An 18587-nucleotide genomic window follows, 5' to 3' on the forward strand; every position below is an offset into this window, starting at 1 on the left:
AATCCCTGAAATCTATTCCTCACCTCCACTGTATATTCATCAGGGATATGATTTAGGTCATACCTGAATGGTTTAGTGGTTTTCCCTATGTTCTTCAATTTAAGCTGAAATTTTGCAACAAGAAGCTCATGATCTGAGCCACAATCAGCTCCAGGTCTTGTTTTTACTGACTGTATAGAGCTTCTCCATCTTTGGCTGCAAAGGACATAATCAATCTGATTTCGATATTGACCATCTGGTGATGTCCATGTGTAGAGTCGCCTCTTGTGCTGTTGGAAAAGAGTGTTTGCTATGATCAGCATGTTCTCTTGGCAAAACTCTATTAGCTTTTGTCCTGCTTCATTTTGTACACCAAGGCCATGCCTGCCTGTTATCCCGGTGATTTCTTGACTTCCTACTTTAGCATTCCAATCCCCTATGATGAAGAGGACATCTTTTTTGGGTGTTAGTTCTACAAGGTGTTGTAGGTCTTCATAGAACCGATCAACCTCAGCTTCTTCGGCATCAGTGGTTGGGGCATAGACTTGAATTACTGTGATGTTGAATGGTTTGCCTTGGATTCGTACTGAGATCATTCTATCGTTTTTAAGATTGTACCCCAGTACTGCTTTTCCCACCCTTTTGTTGACTATGAGTGCTACTCCATTTCTTCTAAGGGATTCTTGCCCACAGTAGTAGATATGATGGTCACCTGAATTAAATTCGCCCATGCCTGTCCATTTTAGTTCGCTGATTCCCAAGATGTCGATGTTCAATCTTGCCATCTCATGTTTGACCACCTCTAGCTTACCTTGATTCATTGATCTGACATTCCAGGTTCCTAAACAATATTGTTCTTTACAGCATCGGATTTTCTTTTCACCACCAGACACATCCACAGCTGAGTGTCCTTTCGGCTTTGGCCCAGCCGCTTCACTCTTTCTGGCGCTACTTGGAAATACCCTCTGCTCTTCCCCAGTAGTATATTGGACACCTTCCGACCTGAGGGTCTCATCTTCCGGCGTCATCTCTTTTAGCCTTGTGATACATTCCATGGGGTTTTCTTGGCAAGAATACTGGAGTGGGTTGCCATTTCCTTCTCCAGTGGACCACATTTTGTCAGAACTCTCTGCCATGACCTGTCCGTCTTGGGTGGCCCTGCACGGCATAGCTTATGGCTTCACTGAGTTACGCAAGCCCCTTCGCCACAACAAGGCAGTGATCCATGAAGGGGATGGTGACTGTAGCCATGAAATTAAAAGACGCTTGCTCCTTGGGAGGAAAGCTATGGCAAACCTAGACAGCATAGTAAGAAGCAGAGACATCACCTTGCCGACAAAGGTCCGTATAGTCAAAGCTATGGTTTTCCCAGTAGTAACGTATGGCTGTGAGAGCTGGACTATAAGGAAGGCTGAGCGCAGAAGAATCGATGCTTTCGAACTGTGGTGCTGGAGAAGACTCTTACGAGTCCCCTGGACTGCAAGGAGGTCAAATCAGTCAATCCTAAAGGAAATCAACCCTGAGTGCTCATTGGAAGGACAGATACTGAAGCTGAAGCTCAAATATTTTGGCCACCTAATGCGAAGAGAAAACTCCCTGGAAAAGACCCTGATGCTGGGAAAGATTGAAGGCAAAAGGAGAAGGGGACGGCAGAGGATGAGATGGCTAGATAGCATCACCGATGCAATGAATATGAACTTGAGCACACTCCGGGAGAGAGCACAGGACAGGAAGGCCTGGCATGCTATGGTCCATGGGGTCACGAAGAGTCGGACACGACTGAACGACTGAACAACAGCAAGCACTTAGCAGCCATGCACTTGGCAAAGTATGCTCGCAATGCAACCCTTGCAGGAGGGTTTACTCTCTCTTTTAATCAGAGAAGGCATAGAGGGGAGAGAGCTCAGATCAGAGAAATAAACAATGGGGAAAACATCTCCTTAAATATGTGACAACCCTCACCCAGCATAGCATCTTCCATCTAAAATATCAGGTCGAGTCAGAGGATGTGGTCAAAAATCCACATTTTGAACAACGGAGCCAGACAAACCAAAATGCCCAGCCCCTTCGCCCGCTTCTTATATGTGTGTTGAAATCCTCCCACCCCCACCGCCATACCCTTCTGCCTTTTGATTCACCTGGCCATCAAGGCAGCTCACGGTGATTAAATAGTACAGTTAAGTGCGGACCCTCGACAGGCAGGGAGTATGAAAACAGCTCTGGAAGCAGATCTGGCTGAGCTGCCTTTTATTATTCCTCAATGCGCAATGGCTGGATTTTGAGTTACTATGAATAAACATTCCTCGGTCATTGCTACGTACCAGCCTGTAATCTTGAGGATCCTGCGTGGAAACCGTAGCACTTAAAAATACCCATGAACACTCATGAACTTCCCCACTCACCCATCTTCCCTTTTCGCTGCTTGGATATACGCACCAATGCTGTTTCTCTGCTTTAATGAATCTTTGAGTGCCTCTGAAGCACAAAAAACAGGGAGGATTAAGAGTAACTGAAGACATCCAAGTGCGATTTCGTGTTTCTCATCAGGACACAAACTGGAAGACTGATTTGCATTAGCTGCAGAGGCAGCCTGACCGGGAGGCAAACTGAGGCAACTAGAGTTTGGGTACCAATGAGGGTAGCAGAACTGACCCTTGGGGCCCAATGCACCAGAAAGTTTTCCCTCACAAGCCTCCTCAAAATGAAGGGGGCGGGGGAAAGCAGTGGAGACCCTCCCAGTGGATTGGCCCTATGTCACTTGGTGGAAGGGGGAGCCATGTGGTCTTTTACAGACAGGAAGTATGGTTTGTACTTCCTTGTCTCCACTCTGACCCCACTACTACCTTCTTCCACAGGCTTGGCATTCTCTGGCACTTTTCTCCCGGCTCCTCCAATGGATTTTGGATGGTCCACCTTTAGTTTCATAGTGGATTTTCACTCAGAGATGAATAGATGGGGGGCTTCCGATAGTCATCTCCAACAAGACATTGAGTTTTCTAAAAGCATTTGAGGTACCCTTCCCAAAGGTGGAGAAACATATTATGGGCTGTGTCCCATGGTGTTGTTCCACTAGCACAAAGCTTTACTGCTTGCAGAAAGCCCATTTCTATCCTTGCACAAGTGTCAAATCCAGTGCTTCGGGTCTGCTTCCACAAACCATTGCACAACTTGTTGCAACTTCATTAGACTAGGTGTTGCTTGTGCGAGTTCGGGTAGCGGCTGGCCATCCGCTAGCAGAACAACACCAACTGTTGTGATTTTTCCAGTAGGGTAACACTGGACATCGCCCGGTGTTTTCAGAAATGGGGGTCGGTCATTGTTCCTTTGGCCCAGAACGCTCAGTGTTATCCGATACCCGCAACACCCGGCAGTGACACATTCGGTCTGCAACCACCATTTTGAAATTGAGCTTGTACTGCAGACCTCATGGGCACAGGATCTGACCTAATTTTTGAATGTTTCTGTTTCTTCCCCCATCCCCTGCCTCTCATAGCACCTAGGTCCTAGCCTGATGGAGAGTTCTGGAGAACTAAAAAAAAAATTACACCATCTTTTGTGGCATTTTGGTTGGTCCTAATAAAGGTGTGGATTTGGGATTCTCTCCCCCCCCCCCCGATTTTGAATTCTATTCATTGACAGTAATATAAAATTATGACCACGGGCCTGACCATACCTTTTGTAACACAAATTACATGGTTAATATAACCCAGGATGGATCAATGATGTTCCCTCAGCCCTCAAAGGGTTAGAAAAATAGTTGGAAATCTTTCTCAAGGGTTTTCAATGAGAGAAGCCACTAGAACCCGGAAGATGAGTCACTGTTGTTCCCACCTGAGGGTAGGGATGTACGAAAGTCACTTACTTTTCGTGGATTATGTTGATGGTGGGGGGGGAGGCATTCGTCCCTCCCCCACGGAATCCTCTGCGGCCGGCTGTGCTCTGCGGCAGCTCCACGGAGCTGCTGGCCAGGCCCAGCCAGGCCACAGCTGTCCGCAGCCAGATTTCCGGCCACGGAGGGCTCTGAGGAAAAAAAACAAAAACAAAAACCGCGTACACAAATGGCGGTGGCTACAGCTGCCGCCATTTGCGCTCCTTATTTTTGCCATCTTAATCTACATAAATATTTACGTAGACGATGATGGCGAAAATAAAGGGGACCGCAAATAGCATAGCGGGCACTATTTGCGTCCCTTTTTGATTCCCCGTTTTAGCCTACATAAACCTTTACGTACGCTAAAACGGCGAATCAAAAAGGGACGCAAATAGCGCCCGCTACGCTATTTGCGTTCGCCTTTATTTTCGCCGTCATCGTCTACGTAAATATTTACGTAGATTAAGACGGCAAAAATAAGGAATGCAAATGGCAGTGGCCGTAGCCACCGCCATTTGCGAACGCGGTTTTTGTTTTTGTTTTAAACCCACCCAACCATGATAGGCTACGTAAAGATTTACGTAGCCTATCATGTTGTGTGTGTGTTTTTTTAAACCTAGCCATGATAGGCTACGTAAATCTTTATGTAGCCTATCCCGTCTTTTTTTTTTTTTTTTTTTACAAGCCTGGAAATGGCAGCGGCGGCAGCCAGTCGGAAGACCAGCAGCCGCCGCCGCCGCAGCCACCGCCGCAGCCGCCACCACCTGGAAGATCCGCCACCGGTAAGTCTCATCCCGGGGGGGATCCGCGGGGGGGCGGCAGGCCATTCCGCCACAGAGTTCGGGGGGCCGAATGCACTGGCATTCGGCCTCACCGAGATCCGTGGCGGAATTCTCTGTCATCCCTACCTGAGGGTAGGGGCTGATGTAAATCAGGAGTGTGTGTGTGTGTGTGTGTGTGTGTGTGTAGATGGCAGAAGCAGTTTTGGGGCAGTGAGAGGAAGATGCAGGGGGGGCAGAGCGAGAGCTGAGGGGCACTAGAACTTGGAAGCTGGGGTGCCCCTTATGAATCGCCTAAAAGGGGGACACTTATTTGCATGAAATTTGCATAGGCTTATTTATATGTATAGATGCAAATTTAGAAAGAATTACTATAATTTAAATAGAAATGTGGTAGATCTCGTCATAGTGAGGAAGACTGTGACCTGGGTGAGCTGTGTGCTGCCGGGGCTGTTGATGGGCAACTTCAAGGCCCTTCCGCTCTTCCGTCTGATGGTTAAACGTAAACATAAGAACATCAGAAGAGCCCTGCTAGATCAGACCCAAGGTCCATCTGGTCCAGCATTCTGTTCACACCGTGGCCCACCAGCTACCCACAGGAAACCCTCAAGCAGGACACGAGTGCAATAGCACTCTCCCACCCATGTTCCCCAGCAACTGGGGTACATTGGTTCACTGCCTCTGGTATTGGAGGTAGCACATAGCCATCAAGACTAGTAGCCATTGATAGCCTTCTCCTCCTCAAGGAATTTGTCTAACCCCCTTTTAAAGCCATCCAAATTGGTGGCCATCACTACATCCTGTGGTAGCGAATTCCTTCAAATTGGACTTGGACCAATCAAGGTCCAAGTCGAGGATGCTTTCAAAATGCAGGACTTCAAAAAGAGGACTGTCCTCGACAAAAGAGGACGCATGGCCACCCCATTTGGAAGTATTGTGGAGCGCAGTGTGCCTCTCTTGAGGGATCGGCTGTAGGGCAGCAAATGCCTGCAAAGAATGCGCATGCTCATGCTCTACTTGTACGCTGGTAATTAAACCAAATTTTGCACACACCAAAAGGCATAAGTCTCCAGTGATCTTTCGAAAAAAAGAAGCCAAGTCCAGCTAATTTTTCCAGCTCAGGGACACAGGGGAGCGTGCATAACTATATTAGTTCATTACATCAGTGAGTCAACTATTTCTTGTTAGGACCCCAATCCACACAGTTTTTTTACTTTTTCTTTTGGCTCATATCTCTATGGCCTGACCTAGGCACGTTTACTCAGAGGTAGGTATCTCTGTGTTCAGTGAGATTGTCTCCCAAATAAGCATGTCTAGCAGCCTTCCCCAACTTGGTGCCCTCCCGATGGTTTGGACAACAACTCCCATCATGCCCAGCCAGCACAGATGATAGGACTTCTTGCCCAGCACATCTGGAGAGCACCAGGTTGGGGAAGGCTGCTGTATATGGTGTGAGTCATAATGTATAGTGGCTGGACAGACAAAGAGAGGAGTAATAAAGCACAGGATCAGAGCCGGCATGCATCTGTGTGTGTGTGTGTATGTGTGTGTGTGTCTGTATGGTGCAGCGGGGAGGTGTTCTTGCAGAAGGAAGTCAAATGACAAAACAGCACAGATGTTTTGGACGGCACGGATGGTAGTTAATCTGATTGAGCCACTTGCTAACGTGGCAGTAACACACGGCTAACCGCCTGGGAGATTGCGTTACCATATTGTTTCAGCCTTGTCGCACGGACGTAGTGTTTTAATGCTTTATAATGGGTTGCAAGTAATTGATTGACGGCATCCCACCGTTCAGTGGAGGCTGCCTCCACCTCTCCCGGCAAAGGATGGCTATTTTTATTAGCTGAGCTTTCGAGGGGCTTAACATGGGTAGAAAGAAAAACCGTTCAAGGCTAGTTAAAATGCCCAGTTACATGAAAGAAAGCAGGGTCCCTGCTCTGGGTCCCAAAGGACAAAGGATGCCATCTAAGGATACATGTATATATAGAATTCTAAAGATATAAACACACAACACTCCTCATGTGGCAGAATCTGGGGGTTCGGTGTGGTGTGGTGCAGTGGATGCGATGCGACGTGGTGGAAGCAAACTGGAAAACCTACAGCTAAAACTAAGGGTCATAAATGGATCCTCCTCCCCAGTCTTTTCAGTGCATGCCTCTGTGTGAAGAGAGAGTTCTTTTCTAAATGTTAGAAATATTACAAAACCAGGGAGTGATAGTTATTCTGGATTAATTGTCACAGACTGCATAGGTGTGGCCTTGTGCATGAGGTATGCAAACATATTTCCCTTTATTTTAGTTATCCTTTCAAACTGATAGCAGGCTTAACAGCTCTTCTAAGAACAGTAGTTTGTATTCCCTATGAGCCTTTCAAAGCAAAAGAATCATTTCTCATTCCAACGCCCATGTACACACGCATGCACACACTTTAAAAATTCCACAAATACAATTACAAACCCCTCTATACAGCCGTCCTAGGCAAGGAGAACTTCAGGAACAGATTGCCTTTGCAGCATTTTATGGGCGAGTGTTGCTCTTGTCTCGGCAATTGCCCTTCTTCAATTTCCATGAACGCTCAACTTGCTCATCAATCTGAAAGGCGCAGAACATAAGCGGAACCAAGTGCCAGGACTAGGCTTGCAACGATGCTTGCTTAGGCATTATTTGAGGTTGGCTTGTAATAACAGGAAGGAAGTTTGATGTATGCCTGTTGCTGTAATCAACCAGTGGCAAGCAGGGTGGGGGGAGATTTTATGCTAGATGGGGCATATCAGCGACTTTACAGCCCAGTTTACGGGGCTGGCCCAAGACATTTTGCTGCAGATGCAAAGAACAAGATGGCACCTCCTCTCATTCCATGTACAAAAGCTGTTGAAACCTTCTTCAACACTATCAGACAGTGTCCTCCGCTCCACCTGAAGGCAGCAGGCTAGTTTAGGGGGCTCAAGGCAGGCTATACAGCTCTCTTCTCCAACATCTTGCTGCCGCCTCCCAGCATCTGCCACCTGACGTACCTGCCTCGCTCTGCCTGATGGTAGGGCCGGCCCTGCTAGTTTAATGCGCATTCTCCCTCCCTAGGGAACCATAGTTCTGTATCTGGGGATGGGGTGGACTTGTGATGTCTAACTGTGAATCCTCCATACCCTCAAAAAATGGCAGTGTTCCCCACAGCCTTTAGGGGAGGGACAAGATCATCCAGTCCACCAAGGCTTGTATGATGTTTTAACAGGAACAGAGGAAACTGCCTTTTACCAAGTCGGACAATTGGCCCACCTAGCTCAGTATCGTCTTCTCTGACTGGCAGCGTCATTTCAGGATCTAAGGCAGAAGACTTTTCACATCACCAGTTACTGAACCCTTTGTTAAGAACTGGATATGTCATGGATTGAACCGGAGACCTCCTGCACACAAGCAAATGCCCCACCATTGTGCGGCAGTCCGTCCCCCGTACCTGAAATTCCCGAGATGCTTTGGGGGAAAGCATGACCGTTAAACTGCATGATATTCATTTGCAGCATAGATCTGCCCTGTATGCTGAATGGAAATAGAACATTGATCTCCGTTGGCTTCCTGTTCCATTATCGGTGCACCGCCAGGTTAACAAGCAACTTAAAGATGCTTTTATTAGCTCATTGTTTCTTTCATCTCTCCCTCCTGTGCAGCCAGTGGAAGCGGGGCCTGCTTGTGTCAGACCTTTGGGGAATGACTTGAGGCAAATGGGGAAGGGAGGCCTGCACAGTTAACAGAAGGCTGTCTCTGAAACATGCCTGGAAACAGTAGCATGCGCCCTGCAAGACCACATCGATAAGTTCAGCCCAAGGCTGACGTTTGCTGCTGGGGCCCTCCTTGACAGCGTGTGCTGGAGGTCCTCACAGCCAGGGAGGGAACTGCTCTTCTCAATGGCAGCGAGCTCAAAGCTGAGGAATGCTTTCCAGATGTTAGGGGGACCACGAGCAACAGCCACCAAGGGAAGGATATAATGGCCCAGTTCAGTCTTCCCTTGACAGTGTGGCCCATTCCACAGCCCCCTGGAGTTCTCTCTATTTGGGATGCATTTGCCATGAGCCCCAAAACCAGCATCCAGCGCCGAGGAAGAGGAAAAGGCGCCAGATGAGAAAAAGATACCGCCTGCTCCATTCAGGGCGGGAGGGGAAGGGACATTGAACGCCTCCTCTTGCCCCTTCTCAGGCTGGAAGCATGGGCCTTCGGCCTTCTTCAGAGCCTTAGGACAACTCGGGTCCCTGCCTCGTGGAAGCCGGTGGCTACAGAACTAGGCACGGGCCCCTGCGGAACATGCCCAGCTCTTCCGACAAGGTGGCGCCAACTGCAGAACAGGCCCTTCCAGCCTTCATATGGCTCAGATGAATGAATGGATGTTATTGCTTATGGTCACAGACCAATAGAGCCTTGTGCGGAGCAGAGTGGTAGGCGGCAATATTGCAACCGAAACTCTCTCCACGATCTGAGTTCGATCCCAGCAGAAGCCGGGTCTCGGGTAGCCAGCTCAGGTTGACTCAGCCCTCCATCCTTCCGAGGTCGGTAAAATGAGTACCCAGCTTGCTGGGGGAAAGGTAGTCACGACTGGGGAAGGCCATGGCAAACCACCCCGCTATCGTCTGCCATGAAAACGCCAGCGCAAGCGGCGTCCCTCTAGGGGTCAGTAATGAGGCACAGGAGGAACCTTTCCTTTCCTTTTTCACAGACCAATAAAAGTGTTATACATGAAAGCCAACGCAACTAAGAACCACACATTAGAACAAGCAGATATTTTAGAGAAGTCAAGGAAAGATTCTTCCTAATTGCATCAAGTCAGAAAGAATGTAGCCACCCTCTCTGTAACACGGGGGGAATCTGCCTTGGACAAAGCAATACTTGGCCAAAGGCTCATGTGGCTTGAGCTCTTTGCTGAAGGAACATCTCTCATCATCTATGATAGGGGTAGAGCTACAGCCAGCAGAACTCCCTGGGGCCTGTCTTCATGGGTGATTTGCTGCAAAGTGGGGGCACTGTGACTTTTAGTCCATTTTATTTCTTTAAATCAGCTCCCCTCTGTTTCAAATGCTATCTGCCCCCATCCTCCACACTGACTTCAGCATGATAGCCCTGCCCAGGGGTGTGTCTTTCACCTGGCCATGGGAGATTTCTGAAGTCCTGACAAGGCCTGCCTGAACCCAGGTGTGCTTTGCCATGTCCAGCTATATTCTCCTGATCCTGCTTTGACCTGACATGACCTTGCTTATGGAGACGTGGCCTAAGTAGTAAGTGAGGCCCCGCCCCAGCAGAACAGGAGAGCATTCAAGTTAATGCAGGGTGTATCTGTCTGCACAAAGTGTTTTCCCAAAATGGGATATATCCCAGGACATAAATGCCCACCCCACCAGAGGGCCCATTGTACAGTGGTGGGCACCTCAGTCCTAGGAACCTTCTCATGAAAAGATCTCAGGCTTGGGATGAGGAAAGACCTTTCTCTGCCTGAGACCTAGAAGAACCACAGCCAGTCAAACAATACTAGGGCAGGATGGACCAACAGCCTCACTCAGGATAAGGCGGTTCAGATGTCCAAAAGAGCAACTGGGGTAATCAGCTTCTGGGTTTCGTTGCTGGGAAGTTACCACTTCAGGCAGCATCTGGACACAGTTTTAAGAAGCCGTAAAAGCTTCTTCATTTTTAAATTCTATTTTAAAATACTTGAATCCTGCCTTTTTCAACCACAAAAAAATGAATTCAATGCAGTTTACGGAGCGACACATCATATAATATTTAAAAACATATCTAATGACCAACTCTCAAGAAAGCAGCCATCAAGAGAAACGAACAGCAACATACCAGCCTGAAGAAACAATAAAAACAGTTCCTGAGAACAGCCATCAGAGAGGCCCATCATTAAACAAGATGAGTGGAAAGGAGCAGTTCAAAACATGCAACTGGGGCCCCAAATTTCCCAGGGCCCCGAATCTATTCCTCAGAGCCTCGAGTGTCCATTGGTGCCAATGGAAGATTTTTTAAATAAGCTTAACTGCCATGCAGGAGGCGATTTTCATTGGGAATTGCAGCCAGGGAAAGAATGGTCAACTTCCCACATCTGGGAGCACCGCCATCCTCCCCCAAATAACTTCTCCCTGCATGACAATTAAGCTTAGGAGAAACATTTTCCATTGGTTTGGGATGATCTGGGTGCAAAATTAATTGAAGAATTTATTTCAGTTGAGACTATCTGGATGAGGAATTAATTGGCTGCCTTTGTCTCCTATGAAATGTAAATAAATCCTAGTAATTATTTCTACATTTTCATGTATAGATATAAATCAATGTATGCAAATTTCATGCAGATTTGTGCCCCGTGGGCCTGGGCCCAGAATCAAAAGCAACACTCCTGCTCCTAAGCAACACCCATGCCTTGCCTAGCAATGCCCTTGCTCCTAAGTATAACTTTCCAAGCAAAGAAGCACTCCGGCTTGCTGCCTAGCAGCAAACAGGCACCCCTCCCTGCGAGTAGAGACTGCAGGAGTAAGCATCCATGGCCACCATGTAAAACAACAGGCTGAGGTACTGAATGCACTGAGCATATTTTTAAATATCTACTGAATTACTACTACTACGTTAGGAGAAATAGGAAGCTGTTTTGTACAGTATCAGATGATTTAGGCCCCTTTAAAGGTGGTTGGAAAAGTATTTTAAATTAACTTAAGTTCGTTATATTTTACTATGTTGTTGCATTTTATGGCTTTAAATTTTGTTTTGTGAACCACCCAGCTTCAACTAATGGGTGGTTGAGAAACATAATAAATAAATGCATACATACATACATACATACATACATACAATAAATACATTGTATTGATAGAAGGAGCCTTCCTAGCTGGCTGGCAAGCCCCATGGTAGAATTCTGTGATCAGACTACGATGGGGACCACCAGTAAAACATGTGATGCTAGAAGGGATGTTTGGGGAGAAGCGGCTCAGAGTGCGCTGAGATTGTTGGACGTCGGGGGCTTCTTTGGAAGAGCGTGGCAAGGGGATGCTGCTGCGTTGCAGTCGTCCCCCCTTGGACTAACACCGGGAGGGTGTGACTGCTGAGGAACCCCAAGCCCTTATTTGACCAATAATACATCCACAGCTAAATGGCTGCATAACCTTGGCTGCTAATGCTTCCGTGGTGGCCATCCTCTCCATGATCACTCACTGGGGCAACACCTCTTCAGCCTGTAGACCTCCGAATTCCAGTCTAGTGCTGAGGAGTTTGTCCGAGGCACCGTAAGTCTGATGGGGAAGGGAGCACGGCTGCGAGGCAGAGAACCATTCATGTGCTCCACACAGAGATGGCAGGATGTGGGAGATGAGGAGGAATGACAGGAACGTGCGCAGAGCTGCCAGCTGGCCTGATGCACTTCATTAGGATGTGCCTTATGAACGTCTTGGCTTGGATCTGATGCAACTGCTACATTGTTTTGCGTATAATCGTGATTCTAACTAAAGAAACGTCGATCTATCCAAAGCCTTGCCAGTCGCACCGGACCCACAGAGGCAGAGGTTACACGTACGCAGCAGGCAGTGCTCTGTACGCCAATGAAATGGGGGGACTTAGCTCAACAACAACACAGCTTTGTTTTTCCATAGGTGTTTACAGAAAGAAGGTTAGATTTGTATACCACCCACCAGCACAGGATGGGCTGACTATTCCAAACAGCAATTTTGCAGAGAGAGAAAGGCGGAGGCAGGGAATTAAGAGTTTCACCAAATGTGAGAATGGGAGGGTGCTAGGAAAACGGTGATGCCGGGGTTGGGAAGCTGAATGAACTGGGGTTTCTCCAAGACTTGATGGTACAAAGTGGGTCAGGCAAGGGCCAGAACAGATGGATTTAGAGCGATTTTCAGAGAAAGAGATGGAGTCAAAGGAGGTTTGGGGGTTTCAGAATAAGGGGAACCCAAAGGACCTCGATTCCTGGTAGGTCATGGTACTTGGGCATTCACAGTGGGCAGAGGCTACCCTCTGGTCTACAGCCTTTTGGTTATAAATTCAAAATGGAGTAATCACCCTGGCTGTCTAGACATCCAGAAGTAGCCAAAAAAGCTTATAATGTACAGCCAACGCTGGGTGGGTTCCTGAGCCAAAGGATGAAGTGGAGCGGTCCAACATTCCTTCCTGGAATTCTCTGTGACCTTGCAAAGCATTATGGGGCACATCTATGGCCTCTGGGGGCAGGAAAATGTTGTGGGCCACCTGTTTATGATTGTTATTATATTTTCCCTCAGCACACCACTTTCTTGAGTACACCGTTTCCTTTTTAAAGTTGCAGAGCTGAGCCGGAGGCCCCAAATGGGTCTGTGGGAGAGGCGATAGGATGTTCTCTAAAATACTGGCAACAGAGAGAGCATCCCAGGGAACATAGGGGCATTTGGAGTGCCCGTCCTGAGGCCGTAGACACTGCTATGACCTCGGGAGGGGTACTCTGAGTTCCACTCCCCTCCCCTGCCTTCTCACAGCCACCGTGGAAAGAACCACGCCACCGGCCTCGCTAGGTCATAGATGTGGCCTCGGAGGGAGAGAAAAGGGGGCGTACCAGTGGGGGGGGAGGGGAAAGACCGGGATTCAAGAAATCCTATGGCCTCTTCAGACCAGCCCCCAACAGTGCGTGCGTGTCATACGGTACAGAACTCTCACCATACTGTGGAAGACAGAGACCAGGTGAGCTGCGTGCCTGCCTGCCTGCCCAGCTGCTGCCCAGGGCTAGCTGTGGGTGGGCAACTGCAAGGCTCCTCTGCTCTCTGTCCTTACAGCTCTTTTTCCTTAAACTGGAACTGGACAGGACAGCCCTTTGGGATGGAGTTAAACAGAGTACACAAAACATGTGTGTTACAGAGAAACCGGACAGGGGAACACTTTATCCCTCTCATAACACTAGAACCCAAAGGGGTCCTCCCATGAAGCTGATGGGTGGGAGATTCAGGGCAGATAAAAGGAGGAACTTCTTCACACAGCACAGAGTCAAACTGTGGAATTTGCTACCACAAGACATAGTGTTGGCTGCCAATTGGGATGGCCTTAAAAGGTGGTTAGGCAAATTCCTGGAGAAGGCTGTCAATGCCTACTAGTCCTGATGGCTATGTGCTACCTCCAGTATCAGAGGCAGAATGCCGATATACACCTGTTGCTGGGGGACATGGGTGGGAGGGTGCTGGTGCACTCATGCCCTGCTTGTGGGTTCCTGGTCGACAGTTGGTTGGCCACGGTGTGAACAGAATGCTGGACTAGGTGGACCTTTGGTCTGATCCAGCATCAGGGCTCTTCTTATGTTCTTATAAAATAATCCTTACGCACCCCTTCAAACAAGACGGTCCTTTGTAATAGAAGGCACCTGGCCACCCTGTAGCACTTCTTGACACACGCCTCTCCCCACGCAGACATATGCTGGATGGGGCATGCTGGGAGTTGTAAGACTTTTTTCTGTCTAAACATGCATAGGATTGTGCCTGTAAGTATTCATAATGTCTGTAACAGCCGAATATGCAAGTTAGCTGTACACTCTCAGGACACCATTTACACATTTCAGGTTTGAATACCAGCTCAAAACCCTGCCTGTACTTTGCAGCAGGAGAAGAAAGAGGAGGGCAGCAGGGAGAGAGGTAAAATGCATTGCAATCGGAGATCCATGTTTTATTAACTTAATTTCGAGTGGAAAGGTAGACTTGCAACTCACAGGGTCTGACAGGTGCAACCTCCCTGGCGGATGGTGCATCCTGGATACTACTAACAGCAAACTCATTTGCTGCCTTGGTGATCCTGTTTGGGCCGAAAGGCAGGTAATGAATATGAATATTTTAATAAATGTAATACATTTATTTTAATCAATATATACAATTATCTAAATGTAAAGCCTTATGTATCTAGCAGAGCACCATCCATTCAAATATTTTGCAGGCATACAAAAAAATCTTTTGGAAAAAACCCTAAGGGGCAAACCCTCCCCAAAACAGCCCAGTGAGGACTGAGCATGCTCAGTGAGCACAGAATGCTGACTGACTGTTGCAATGGAGGGGCAGAAATCCAGGGAGACGTGGAATGGAGTGTTCCAGAAGAGGGTATGGCTGGCTGGAACCTGGAGTGAGAACCTGCACTTCTTACTGCAACATTTTGTCACAGGTCCCACTGGTCCCACTGGTTACAATTAGGGCTGTGCACAGACACCCTGATTCACTTCAGAGGCCAATTCAGATCTTCTGAATCAGCCCTGATTTGCTTTGGACCGATTCGGGCCAGATTCGATTCACTTCAGATCCAAATTAAGATTCATATATCCAAATTATTCAGATTTTACATTTTCCCATTGACTTGCATCGGAAAACAGAAATGACCATAACTTTCCCAGTTTTTATGATAAATACATGAAACTTGGGAAACTAGCACCCCTATGGAGGTGACTCAACCTGCCAAATTTCAGACAGTTTGGCCCAGTAGTTTTTGTTCTAGGTGCAGGTAAATTTTGCTTTTTTCAAGGAAATATCTCAAAGCAAAGAACTATAATTCTTCAGTCCTTCCACGGAAGTGCATGAGATTTGGGGACCTGGCAGCCTTTATGGAGATGGCTGAACCTGCCAAATTTCAGACAGTTTGATCCAGTAGTTTTTGCTTTTCTCAGAAACTAAACAAACACTAAAAAAACTGTCTGCCACACAGGGGATTAGAGATCCTAATCAGGTGTTTAAAGTGACAATTAGGAGGTCACTATCCCTAATCTCTGGTTTGGGGGTGGGGGGTTGAAGTGAAAAAGTACTTTCGCCTGTCCTGAATCTGCCACTGACCTGAGGCTCTCATTATCTCTTTGGGTGCAAATTGCAATACAATTACCTGGAAAAATTGCACTGACTGAACTCCATGGGGCTTATTTATTAAATGCACTGCTGCAGTTTCTCTACTCGTAATTTTATAAACTTCCCCCTTATTTGTCTTTCTTCTAAATTAAATAGCCCAAACACTGAAGCCTTTTATAGAGGAGCTGTTCCAGCCCCCTCATCATTTTGGCAGCCCGTTTCCCCAGGAAGTGTAAGATGAAGCAAACATTAATATATATAGCCTAGCCTGATCGGATTCTTCTTATGGTCATTTGAAGTGTACAAGGGAAAACAAGCAGCAGGCAAAGTGTCTTGGAAATGCAGCAAAAGTTATGATGCTTCATATCATGTCTATTGTGTAGTGCTTTGCCCCACAGTATGTATTGGACTGTGTATTAGTGTACTGTTTGGTTGTGCATAATAATGTCTATGATGCGCTCACACAACACACATGCACACAAGACCAAAAGAAAAGAAGATACAGAAAAACTACCTACAAGCTAAGGGGTTGTTGTTGTATCCTTTGGTTGCTTTATAAGAATAGAGAGAGTTGAAAAATGGGAAGGGAAGGTATAGTAATTGAGAAGGGCAGGGAGCCAAAGAACAAACAGTACAAAGCAAAGCTGCTCTGCTAAAAGTTCAGCCCTATAGAGATGTCACTTTCCAAGGCTCAGTACCCCCGCCCCAAGTCCTCCTCTCCCCCTCCCTTCTCTAGCAAGTTTTTACATTTGCTCAGACAGGCTGTCTGGGCTTCAGAATTGTGAAGCGATCCGGAGCGCTTCGGATCTCTCCGACCAGCTTCAGACTGCTCTGGATTCAGACCAAGGCAGTCCAAATCACCCCAATTTGCTTCGGAATTCAGACTGAAGCTGTGCACAGCACTAGTTAAAATGTATTTTGCATCTTTTCTCCTTCCCTCTCCCCCCATAAAAATGGTGTGAAACTCATGCTTGGATTAGAACATAAAACCTAAAAAGGCGCCTTGAGGTTGAGCATGCACACCAACTTTCATTCGGACATCTCAATAATCAGGGAAGCTCTCTTGCACAGCAATATATTTTGTATTCCCCCCCCCCAGCTTTGAAAACAGAGTTTGTACTTGAATTTCTGAACCTTAAATGTGGAATGGTGTCCTGAATGTGTGTACCAAACTCCATTCCACTATCTCAGCATTCAACAAATGCCCAATGGGTGAGTTAGGCCTCCTTTCACCCAGCTAACCAAAGCAAAGTATAACATCCTTCAGTTCTATCAAGAGGTGAAAGTATCATTAATGTCATTTGTTCTCTTCTCCCGGCTCCAGGCCTGATCCGCTGCACTTGGCTTAATGTTAGCCTGACCTCTGCAGCTTGGCCATTCCTTTCTACCACTGTGCACCGAGTCAGACTTTTTGGCTGCCCTTAGAAATGTCTGAAAGAGCTGTGGGGTGGGGGGGACGTGATGTGGGGTTTGAGAGCGACATGGTTTATTAGCCACTCTGGGCTCTTTTGAGCTGAGCAGAGGAACTGCTAGCTACCTGCCATCCTCAAAGGGCTTCTGGCTTCCTGCTGTGCTCTAATGAAAAGGAAAAAGAGTCTGTTTGAAAAAGGCAGCCCAGGGAACAATCAAACCAAACACAAAATGGGGCGGGGGGGGGGGGAGAGATACTTAAAAAAAACCTTACAGCACTAGGCAAACAACTTGAAACAGCTCCAGCAGGTCCTTGAAGGATGCTGAACTTTGCCACCTCCTCTCCCAGGTGTGTCCCCCAGAACCTTCTCTGCACATAGTTCAAGCTTTTAAAAGCTCTCCTCCCCACTGTCCCCCCGCCAAAAAAAATTGGAAACCACAAGTAAATTAAAGCTCCCAGCTCCTTTGTTTCTCTGGTCCCATCTGCTTGTCTTTGATCCGTGGCTCATCACGCAGGTTTTAAAATAAAGCTTTTATTGATCATAACCCAGAGCTAAGCCACCAGAAATAATGGTGGTCAGAGACAGCTAAAAATGGATCCTCCCTCTTCAGAGCAGTGTACCTGTGGATTGCAAGAGGAGGAAAGAAATAAGCAAGAGTGGCTGGCGAGAGAGAAAGGGAAGCGCTCCTTCACATGGCCCACAAGTAACCTGTGGAATTCACTGCCACTAAATGTAGCAAAGGCCAGCGGCATAGGCAGCTTTTAAAGAAATATTAGATACATTCACAGAGGAGTGGTCTGTCTACGCCTGTTAGCCATGATTGCTAAATGCAACCTCCATGTTCAGAAGCAGTGTATCTCACAGTGCCGAGGGCCGTTCGCAGGGTGCCTGGAGGTACCTGGCTGTCCACTGTTGGAAACAAGAATTCAGGCCTTGATGGGCCTTTGGTTTAGTCCACCTAGTCAAGTTTTATATACTTACATCCATTTATTAGAAATAAAAGAGATTTATTTTATATACTTACATCCATTTATTAGTAATAAATCATTTGTTGGGTGGATTGCTACCTGTTCATCCAGGTGGATGGAAAAGATTCTGGCAAAGGCTACACATAAAAGTCTGCAGGTGTAGCCAATGGGTAAAATAAGGCTTTGGCATCACGTCTGCTCTAGGGTGAAGCCCACAGCCCATTCATCCTCCCCTGCCCCTATTGCTCTTTCTCAAGTTCACATGTTGCAGACTGGCACACCACTGCTCATGCAGCCTTCCCCAAATGGATGCTCTTCATATGTGTTGGACTAGAACTCCCATAATCCCCCATAGCAAGCAGGGGGGGTATTGGACTTGTAGTCTGACACATCTGGAAGGCCCCAGGTTGGAGAAGGCTGTACGAATGCATGTGAAATCAGCCATGCTCCCAATCCTCTGAAACGTAAGTCACTCTGCAGAGCCAGGGTGCTGAGCCTCTTTTGGGCCGAGGGCTGAATTCCCGTCCACAGAAGCAGCTCCTGGCGGTTGCACTCCACTCACGGAACGGTCCAAAGCAGCAGGGCCAAGGCAAACGGGACGGGGCAAAAAAGACATAAACACAAAAATACCCACCTTTATTTTTAAGGGTACAATCCTATGCATGTTTAGACAGAAAAAGGGCTTGAGATGAAGGGCTCTTTTCTGTCTCAACATGCGTAGGATTGTGCCTTTAGAGGGTATTCACAGAGGATAAACCTGTCAATAGC

This window comes from Heloderma suspectum, chromosome 3, assembly GCF_057233095.1.
Source record: "Heloderma suspectum isolate Gila_16-S chromosome 3, 16-S_ref, whole genome shotgun sequence".
NCBI classification, from domain to species: Eukaryota; Metazoa; Chordata; class Lepidosauria; order Squamata; family Helodermatidae; genus Heloderma; species Heloderma suspectum.